General features: G+C 39.2%; 1 pseudogene; it reads right to left on the bottom strand.

Moving 5' to 3' along the window:
- The window catches only part of LOC102832233, an 84,253-nt pseudogene that overhangs the window by 71,210 nt on the left and 2,384 nt on the right, over positions 1 to 10,659 (bottom strand).

Consider the following 10,659-nt stretch of genomic DNA (forward strand, 5'->3'; position numbering starts at 1 on the left):
TAAATTCAGGTGAGATATGTTCAAGGTCATATTTTGGCTCTCAAAGACTTGTTTCAATTTTCTTCTGCTTCAACCTAAACTTGTATATCAGCAATTGTTATTTTTTCCACAGCCTTGCCCAGCTTTGTTTTGGTTCAATATGGAGATTCTCTACCATCTCTTCCCACAGATGTAGTAAATTTGATTCCTGTGTCTTCTGTCAGGTTGTTTATCTGCAATGAATAAGTCATTACATCTTCATTCCATGTTTGATCAATTTCAGATTGAAGAAGTGGGTAGAATTCTCCAATTTAATCATGACTGGTTTTAATGGTTGAAGTGAAAATTTGAATGCTAGTGGTCTTAACTGGCCTTCCTTGTAGGTAAATATGTATTATCCTATCACAGAGAGAATTGTACTTCACTATATACCTTGAAATTTTTTTTTTTATGATGAATGCAACACCATTACACCTCAAATTGTTGTTCCATGCACAGTAAACCATATGATTATCTGATTCAAAATGTCTAATACCAGTGCATTTCAGCTCACTAATGCCTAGGATACACAATCAGCACTTATGCAAGCAGCAGCCAAGAAATCAAATGATGGATCACATTAAGCAATTTTGTAATCAGGAGAGATGAGTCCCTGGAGAAGGCCATCAAACTTGGTAAAGTGAACGGTCAGTGAAACAGAGGAAGACCCCCCAAAGGAGATGGATTGACACAGTGGCAGCAGTGATGGGAAACAGCAACATTTGTAAGGATGGCACAAGATCAGGTAGTATTTCGTTCTGTTGTGCATGGGGCCACTATGAATCAGGACCAACTCAATGCCACCTAATAGCAACAACAACAATGCATAGGATATCATTCTTTATGCATCCTATTTCATTTTTGATAGCTTCCAATTTTCCTACATTAATGCTTCATTCATTTTATGTTCTGATTATTAATGGATGTTGAGCCCCATCAGCAAATGAAGGTCTGGAAATCTTTATTCCATTCTTGTTGTCATGGTCAATTCTACTTTGAGGATGCAGCTCATCCCCAGTCATATTTTGAGTGCCTTCCAACCTGAGGAATTCATTTTCGGGCATGATATCTAACAATATTCTATTGATATTGAAAATTATGTGAGAGCATTATCGTAGGTCTCACCAGAAGAGAATGCCTGCATTGGGGTAGGATGAGTGTTAATTGACCCAAGCAAAAAGGAAAAATAGAAAGAATAAAAATACAAACACTGCGTATGTGATTACATTTCTGCATTTATGGAAAATTGTGTTTATGTGTTTGGTTGCCGAAGTTCTGTTGGGTCAGTTCTGACTCATAGCAATGCTATATAGAGTCTCCGAGGAGCAACTGGTGAGCTTGGACCACTGACCTTGAAGTTCAAACCAACTTTGCAATCCAGCACATTAACCCACAGCACCACACCAGGACTCCTAGCACATGTAAAAGATAATTCTTTTTAAAATGTCAGAGGAAGGTCTGTTTACAATGTTGTCACTGCTGCTTTTGCCACTATTAGCATGAGCCCCTACATGTGTGGCTTGTGGCTTCTCTCTGTTCTTTGCTCCAGAAGGAGTGTGACGAGAGAGAATCTGCCTGACCTTGGTGAGCCAGTTCCTTTGTTTTTGTTTACATTATAGGAGGCCCGACTTCCACTAGATTTCACACACAAATAATTGGCAGCTTCTGTACATACAGAAAAGTGGTTTGGCTGGACAGTCAAAGACTCATAGATGAAGTATACATGTGTCTGACTCCAAAACACTTGTACATTTTTCACTATTCCATGTTTTCCCTGCAGAAATGACTCTATCTCTCAGCTTCCGTGATGTATGTTCAGGCTTTAGCTATAGCTTCATTAGCAAATCTATTTCTGTTGTATTGATTACCATATTCTGTTCCTAATTTGTCATTGTGCAGATTCAGTCTCTCAACACACACACACACACACACAAATGCACACACAGAAACTGACTCACTGCCTAGATAATTACTCCTCATAGTGGCTTCACAGGACACAGTAAGAGGGCTTAGACGGTTTCCAGTGTTGTCAATCTAAATGGAAGTAGACGCTGCCACATCTTTCACCCACGGAATGGCTGGTGGATTTGAATCATGGACCTTTTGGTTTGCTGGTGGGTACTTTAACCACTGTGCCACTAGACTCATTGCTGCAAACTGAGTCTATAGTTGTATTGCTTTCATTTTTTTCTTTTTGTAAATGTCGGGGAGGGGCAGGGAGGATGCAGAGAAGGATCACATTTATATTTCTGTGCTTTCTCTCTGCTTTGCGGTGACAATGAGAAGCATTATACAGACTACCCTGACTTTTGGAGAGAAAATATTAATTCAGACTTGAAAAAGATACCCTTTCTGAGCAAGAATAATTGGTGATAATGCTACTTCTTTATGTCACTTTATAAAATATTTCCCTGGCTGTGGTCACCTGGGGGTTCACTGTTTAATTATTTCATATCTACCATGAAGGGATTATGCCACTGTGCCTAGAACCCCTGGTAGGCCAGATTCCAAGATGCTGCCTTACATAATTTCTATGAGACTCAGGCTCATACAGTCATTAGACATGCATATAAATTCTTGAATTTTGGAAATCCACTGATCATCTGCAACAGATGCTACAAAATAGATACTAAAATTCAAAACTGTATGACATAAAAAAGTCTCTGAACAAAGATAGCTGGGAAGTGCAAGAAAGTATCAAAAGTATGCTACAATTTGTGTAAGAAAAATGGGAAAGTTTGACTTTATTAACATGGATAGGGCAAAGCTTTCGAGACCTTTATTTGCTAGTGGGAGACAACACAAAACAAGAAGAAAAAGTAGCAAGCATCCATTAACAATCAAAATATGGAGTGTGCAAAGTATGAATCTAGGAAAGTTGAAAGTTGTCAAAAATGATATGGTCCAAACCATAGGCTCTGAGGATCAGACTTTAGCCACCTAGCAGACATAGCAAAATGTCCCTTATCTGATTATTCAGTTATGCTGGTTAGTAATTCCATACATGAGCCCTGGATACCCACAGATAAATGTAAAAACCTTCCCTAAAAGCCGAGATTGTAAATTCCAAAACGGCAAAGTTTTTCCCCCCCAAAAAAGCTAAAGAGGATAGAGAGAAACTCTGTTAACTGATGGTATGTGGAGGGGATTATAATCAATGTAATGAAACAAAGTATATGAATGTTTGAATGTGAAACCGATGATGTGCCCTGAAAACTTTCACTCAATCCACAATAAAAACCTTAAAAAAAAAAAAATGATATGGAACTCATAAATATCATTGTCCCAGGCATTAGTTAGTTGAAAGGGACTGGTAAGAACCATTTTATATCAGACAAACATATGGTTTACAATACCAGGAATGACAAATTCAAGAGGAATGGCATCACGTTCATTTTCATAAAGAACATTTCAAGATCTATCTTGAAGTACATTGCTGTCTGTGATACGATAATATCCATACTCCTACAAGAGTCCTGGTGTGGCGCTGTGAGTTAATGCACCAGACTGCAAAGCCGTTTGAACTGCAAGGTCGGCAGTTCAAGTCAAGGAAACCCTACACAGGGTCGCTATGGGTTGGAACCAACTCGATGGCACAACAACAACAAACAAGCAAGACCAGCTATTACTATTATTATTCAAATGTGTGCACCAGCCACTAATGTCAGATGAAGATCTCTTCAACTTCTTCAGTCTGAAATTAATTAAACATGCTATCAAGATATATTGATAACCACTGGTTATTGGAATGTGAAACTTGGAAACAAAGAGAAAGGATCAATGGTTAGAAAATATGTTCTTGGTGATAGAAACAATGCTGGTGTTATTATCCTGTCACAAATAGCATTGTACTTCAAGATAAATCTTGAATTGCTCTTTCTGATGATGAATGAAACGCCATTTCACTTTCAGTTGTCATTCTCAGCATAGTAAGCCATATGATTGTCAGATTCAAAATGACCAGTGCCAGTCCATTTCATCTCATTAATGCCTAAGATATCTATATTTATGCATTCCATTTCATTTGTTAACAACTTTCAATTTTCCTAGACTCATACTCCAACACCATAACTTCTGCAGTATTCCTTATTCATTGTCCAATTTTCCCATGCATAAGAGGCTATTGAAAAACCATGGCTTGGGTCAAGCATACCTTAATCCTCAAACTGACATGTTTGCTCTTGAACACTTAAAAGAGGTCTTGTGCAGCAAATTTGCCTAATGCAATACACTTGATTTCTGCTTCCATGAGTGTTAATGGTTGATCCAAGCAAAATGAGGTCTTTGAAAACTTCAATCTTTTCTCCATTTATCTTGATGCTATTTATTGGTCCAGTGGTAAGTTTTTGTTTGTTTGTTTACTTCTTTCTTTACATTTTGAAGTGCAACCCATACTGAAGGCTGTAGGCTTTGATCTTTATCATGAAGTATTTTAAATCCTCTTTGCTTTCAGCAAGCAAGGTTGTATTATCTGCATATCGCAGGCTGTTATGAATCTTCCTTCAATCCTAATGCCACATTCTTCATGTAATCCAACTTCTTGGATTATTTACTCAGCATACAGATTGAGTATGGTGAAGGATGGGGATTAGGAAAAAATGAAATTAAAAGAAACAGGAACAAATAAACACAATTATAGTTAAAATATGTTGTTGTTGTTGAGTGCTGTCGAGTCAATTCCGACCCATAGCGACCCTCTATAGGGTTTCCAAGAAGCAGTTGGTGATCTTGAACCAATGACCTTGTAGTTCAAATGACTGCAGTCTGACGCATTAGCCCACAGCAGTTAGAATATTAGGGTAAGTAAAAAGTTATCCATGCTCCAGTTATATTAAAACTTATGTTAGCTGCACTGTTTTGTCAGTGCTTTCCATTCAAGGTCACTGTCGTGCCTGTGTGAACATGGACATCTGCAAACAAAATCTGGACTGATGCTCAAAGGAAGATAAAATTTTCTTTAAAAAAATATCATTACTGGTGACAAGACATGGATTCCTCATTATGAGCCTGAGAATAAATGGCAGAGTATGGAATAGAAACATCCTCAATTGATGACCAAGAAAAAGTTCAAAAGTCAACCATTAGCTGGAAAATTGATATTACAGTTTTCTGGGATTCTCAAGGGCCAATATTGAAACAATATCAGGAAAAAGGTTCAACAATCATCAGTGTTCATTACAGTGAGATGCTCACTGAAGAGCTAAAGCCTAAACTTCACATTAAAAGCATGCTATCCAAGAGCGTTGTGATTTTATATGACAATACACATCCTCACACCACTACCCACACGGTTGACACTTTGCAAAAACTTCACTTTGAGGCATTCAAGCAGTCTCCCTATAATCCTGATCTTGCTCTACCAGACTTTCACTTGTTTGCTCCACTGAAAGCAGCCCTTAGAGGATGAAGATTCACCTTTGATGAAGAAGTGAAGACATTGGTACAGTTGTGGCTTGTAGCTCAGCCTAAAACATTTTTTAATAAGGGAATACAAAAGCTTGTTGACAGATTGACAAAGTGAAAAGCAAGGAGATTATGCCAAAAAAAATGATTATTTGCTTTTTCTGAAACTTTATTAAAATAAATTCTAGAGTCAGAATGCGAATAATTTTTGACTTAGTCTCATATATATCATAACTTCACTGCAAGCAAATCAAACCAAATGCACTGCGACTGAGTGGATTCCAACTCATAGGGTAAGCATTGGACTGCTAGCCACAAAGTCAGAGGATCAAACCCACCAACTCCTCCTCGGAAATTCTATACAGGGTCATTATGAGTGGGAACCTACTAGAAGACACTTAACAACAACAGCAACAGCCACAACATAAACACTGTGGGGGTAGAAGACAAATCCAAGAATTTATTTTTCTTTTTTTCTATTTTTAATTAAGACCTTTATTAATAGGTGCTTGCAATTTGTTGACCTTAAAAAAAATCAATTTGTAAACTTTGATTACAAATTAAAAATGAGGTTATTAAAAATCTCAGCTTGACTAGATATGAAACAATTTAAAAACCTTTAATGGTGTACTGAGTGTCCTGGTGTGTCCCTGTGGGCTAATAATACACCGGACTGCAAAGTTGGTTTGAACTGCTAAGTCTGTGGTTCAAGCTTTCCAGCAGCTCCTTGGAAGCCCTATACAGGTCTCTATAGGTCAGAATTGACTTGACGGCACTTAATAACAACAGCAACAATAAAGGTGTATTGAAAAAAACCAGGCTTTTAAAGAAACATGCTTTCATTATCGAAAAGAGACATATTTAGGTAAAAACAATAAAACCCTGTGCTGCATAGATAATTTATCTGGTCAACAGGCAAACAGCAAGCACTTAAGGTCTTCAGCTCCCATCATTTGTTCATTTCTTATTGGAATATCATATTCTTCCTGTTGGATGGCTAAACTGGATGTTAGTGGAGATGGTAACCCAGCATTTACTCATCCAGCCTGCTCAGCCTCGGGAGTGGAAGAATTCTCAGCAGTGGATCAGCTGCTTTTGTCTCTTTGCCATCTTGGGGATTAGGACTTACCAGGCATCTCCTGTGGTACCTTAGGTCTCATCTTGGTTTTCCTTTTGCCTTTACTGCTGTTCTCTCTAGGTCGTCTTTGATGAGAAAGGCCTCTGTGAAGTCGTGGTCTATAACCCCGTAGATATTCTGTCTCACTGGTGTAACTTGTTCTCTTACACAGTGGTTGTGAGTACCCTGCATCACCTGTCCGGGCATTGGACTACTGTGGTGGGTGCCCATAGGGCCTCTGCATGTAGTAAAGTGGGAACTTTCGTCTGTGGTTGGGCCTGCTGGGTCTGGCCTTCGCGAGCACTGTCCGATCCCTTTTTTCAAGATTCTGGTCATTTTTCTGGTAATTGCGTGGAGGACCCCTACGAGGTTGGTAATGTCTATAACGGTTATGGTCTGCCGCATATTTACTGCCTTGTACTGGGATTCCACCAGGGCCTGTAACATTGCTGCCTCCGCACCCTTTTCTCCTTCGACAACATCAAACTCCACAATCTCTCCATCTTCTGAACTACGAAGTTACTTCCTGGGGTTATTCTTTCTAGCTGTCTGGTGTACAAATACATCTTCCTTGGTATCATTACTGTTAAAACTATATCCATTCCTTACACTGAACCATTTTACTGTTCTTAGAACCTTCATTGCGGTGACTTTCCTTGCGATGACCTACAATTTCGCGGGTGTGAGGCCTCTGGGGCCCCCTGCATGCAGAGGGCGGGGGCTGGGGAGTGGCTGCATGCTCTCTGCCTGGCTGCTCCTGGAGATGTTGACAGGCGGGCTGTGGCAGCTGCGGCTCCTCCAAGGCTCCTGCGGACATGGGACTGCTCAGGGCTCTCTGGGGCCAGCTCTCAGCTCCCGCTCCCGATGGAACTGAATCCAAGTAATGTATAGTATTTGACTACATACCCTCAGTCTTGGTTAGGGCATAGGGTGAAGAGAGTACTAAAAACAAAACAAAACAAAACCCTGAAGACACATTTTAAAAAAATCTATCTGGACGCTGTGGGTTAATGCTCCGGACTGCAAAGTCAATTTGAACGGCAAGGTTGGCGGTTCAAGCTCACCAGCTGTTCTTTGGAAATATACAGGGTCGCTATTGGTAGGAACCGACTCGACAGCACTTAACAACAACAATGGGTTGGAACTGACTGGATAACACTTAACAACAACAATAAGCTATCTATTTTAGGAGGTCAGGGCAAAGCAATTTTGAAACTTTTAAAATGCATTATGTTGTTGTTGTTAAGTACCGTACAGATGGTTCTGACTCATAGCAACCCTGTATAGGGTTTCCAAGGAGCCACTGGTGAGTTTAAACAGCCAACCTTATGGCTCAAACTGACTTCTAGGCCCCGTGCTTTATCCTACAGCACCAATGCTTTATTGTTGTTGTTGTTGTTATGTTCCGTGGAGTCGGTTCCGACTCATAACAACCCTTCACAGGGTTTCCGAGGCTGTAAATCTTTACGGGAGCAGAACGCTTCATCTTTCTCCCTCGGAACCACTGGTAGTTTCGAACTGCTGACATTGCGGTTTACAGTCCAATTCGTAACCACTACGCTACCAATGCATTATAGGTTTAAACAAATGAACGAATGTATTGTTAGGATCTAGCGTTCTAACTGTAAAAGAGAACCATATCCAAACCCACTGCCACTGACTCAGTTCTGATTTATAGTGACCCTATATAGTGTTTCTGAGACCGTAAATCTTTCTTTTTTAAAAATAATATTTTATTTTATTTTTGGTGAAAGTGTACAACAAATTAAACCAAGAGTAAACCCGCTTGCCAGAGGAGTCAATTCTGACTCATAGCTGCCCTATAGGGTAGAGCTGAACCACCCTGTAGGATTTCCAAGGCTGGAAAACAGACTACCATATCTTTCTACTGCAAAGCTGCTGGAGAGCTCAAACTGCCCACCTTTAGGTTAGCAGGCAAGCACTTTTATCATTGTGCTGCTAGGGCTTCTCCACAGAAATTTAGGTTCCCATGAAAACATTTCTATACATAATGTTCAGCGACTGGTTATAGTTTTCACAGTGTGTCAACATTCTCATTATTTCTATTCTGGTGGTTCTGTTTCCATTAATCTAGTTTCCCTGCCCCCTCTTCCCTTACCTACTTATTTTGGCTTTGATTAGTCATAGATGATTTTTAAAAGAACTACAGTCCTGCAATAGTGATAATGTTTTTATAATGAGCCAATCTGTTTTTTATCTGAAAGGTGACCTTGGGAGTAGTTTTAGTTTCAAGTTTAAATTGTATCTCAAAATATTGATTCCAACTCATGGGGACCCCATGTGACATGAGAGCTGCCCTGTAGGGTTTTCAAAACTGTAATCTTTATGGGAACTGAAAGCCTCATCTTTCTCCTGCGAATCAGCTGGTAGTTTCGTAACCACTACATACCAGAGCAGCCTTAGAAACCCTATGCAGGGTCTCTTTGAGTCAGAACCTATTCCACGGCACAACATCATCATCAGTCTTTATTGGAGCAGATTGCCAGATTTTTTTCCCCACAAGACTGTAAATATTTCTCCAGTGGAGCAGCTGGTGGGTTTGATCTGCCAACCGCCCAGAGTCTAACCCACAGAGGCATCAGGGCTCCTTACTATGAAAGAAAAGACCCTCAATTATACAAGTGAGAAAGACAAGAAAGAACCCTGTGAGGATGAATTGAAATCAAAGGCCTCAGTGTGAATTCATGGTTTCGAGAATATGTATATGAATAAAGGGTGGTGGTGGTGGTTATGTGCCGTGGAGTCGGTTCCAACTCATTGTGACCCTGTACAGGGTTTCCGAGGCTGTACATCTTTATGGGAGCAGATAGCCTCATCTTTCTCCCACGGAACAGCTGGTAGTTTCGAACTGCTGACCTTGAGGTTAGCAGCCTGATTCATAACCACTATGCTACCAGAGAGTTCCTTGAGTAGACATACGTAAATACACATATACATTATGTATGTGTGTATGATTACATCTCTATGCATATATTTCCTGGCTCTAGACACTAAAGACAACTAAACATAAAGGTACCACGTAGAAATGGACATACTTACCATGCCTATTTTGGTGTCTAATATTCCTCACTAAAAGGAAACAAGGCTTGTTAGAGAAATGGCTGGTTACAAGGGTGGAGCAGAATAAGCAGATGATTAGTCTGGACATTTTGTTGTGTCAGAAGTAAAGGGAATGTTGGGAAAACAAACAAAATAAAAACAAAAAATCAGGGTCAGCTTGAAGGGACTGACATTGGCCAAACCTGGGACAATATGACTGCCAAGATAATTAAGTACCGTAATGAATTAGAAACAGTTTTGAAATAGGAATGTATGTGCTCATACTAATAAGGAATAAATGGAAGAGAAAGGAGGGCTCTTGTTTATGGTAGGATACTGAGTGTAGTGTGGAAGAAGGCCTGGAGTTAGATAATTTACAAAGATTGATTCAGGCAAGTGTCATCAATGGATGATAAATATTAGGGAAATTTTGTCAGGAATAGAATATTTGTATGGTTTTCAAGCAATTCCTACAGACTGCTTAGTTAAAAGGATGAAACTGTAGCAACTACACAGTGAATTAATACGACACCTTGAGTGTGTGATCAAAATGAACATCACCAATGAAGGGAAATCGACATCATGTGCTTCCAGATTCTTTGAAGAGGACACAACATCACTTCTGTAATATTTTAGCCAGTAAGGTATACCCTGAATGAAATCATTAGAAAGATCATGAAATTGTTCCAAATAAAAGAATATTAATGATAACTGATAACTAAGAACAATTTTCAATCCTAGTCCATATCCCATATTGGAGAAGAAAAAGTGCTTTATTGTATTCACCCAATTCACAATGAAAAGTTAAAAAACAACAATAAAAAAAGATGTTATTGTGTCAAAGGGTAAAATTGGTAGATTCAATAAAAATATTATTTCGATATTATGTTTAATGAAATTGAAAATTATATGGTGGTTATTTATATAAAAGGAAATCCTTAATATTGTTAAATATGTTGTATGTTAAATGTGTTGTGTGTTAAATGTGTTGTTGTTTTTAGGTGCCACTGAGTCAGTGCTGACTCATAGTGACCTTATGCACAGCAGAACGAAACACTGCC

The sequence above is a fragment of the Chrysochloris asiatica genome, unplaced genomic scaffold (genome assembly GCF_000296735.1).
Source record: "Chrysochloris asiatica unplaced genomic scaffold, ChrAsi1.0 scaffold00428, whole genome shotgun sequence".
Lineage (NCBI taxonomy): Eukaryota > Metazoa > Chordata > Mammalia > Afrosoricida > Chrysochloridae > Chrysochloris > Chrysochloris asiatica.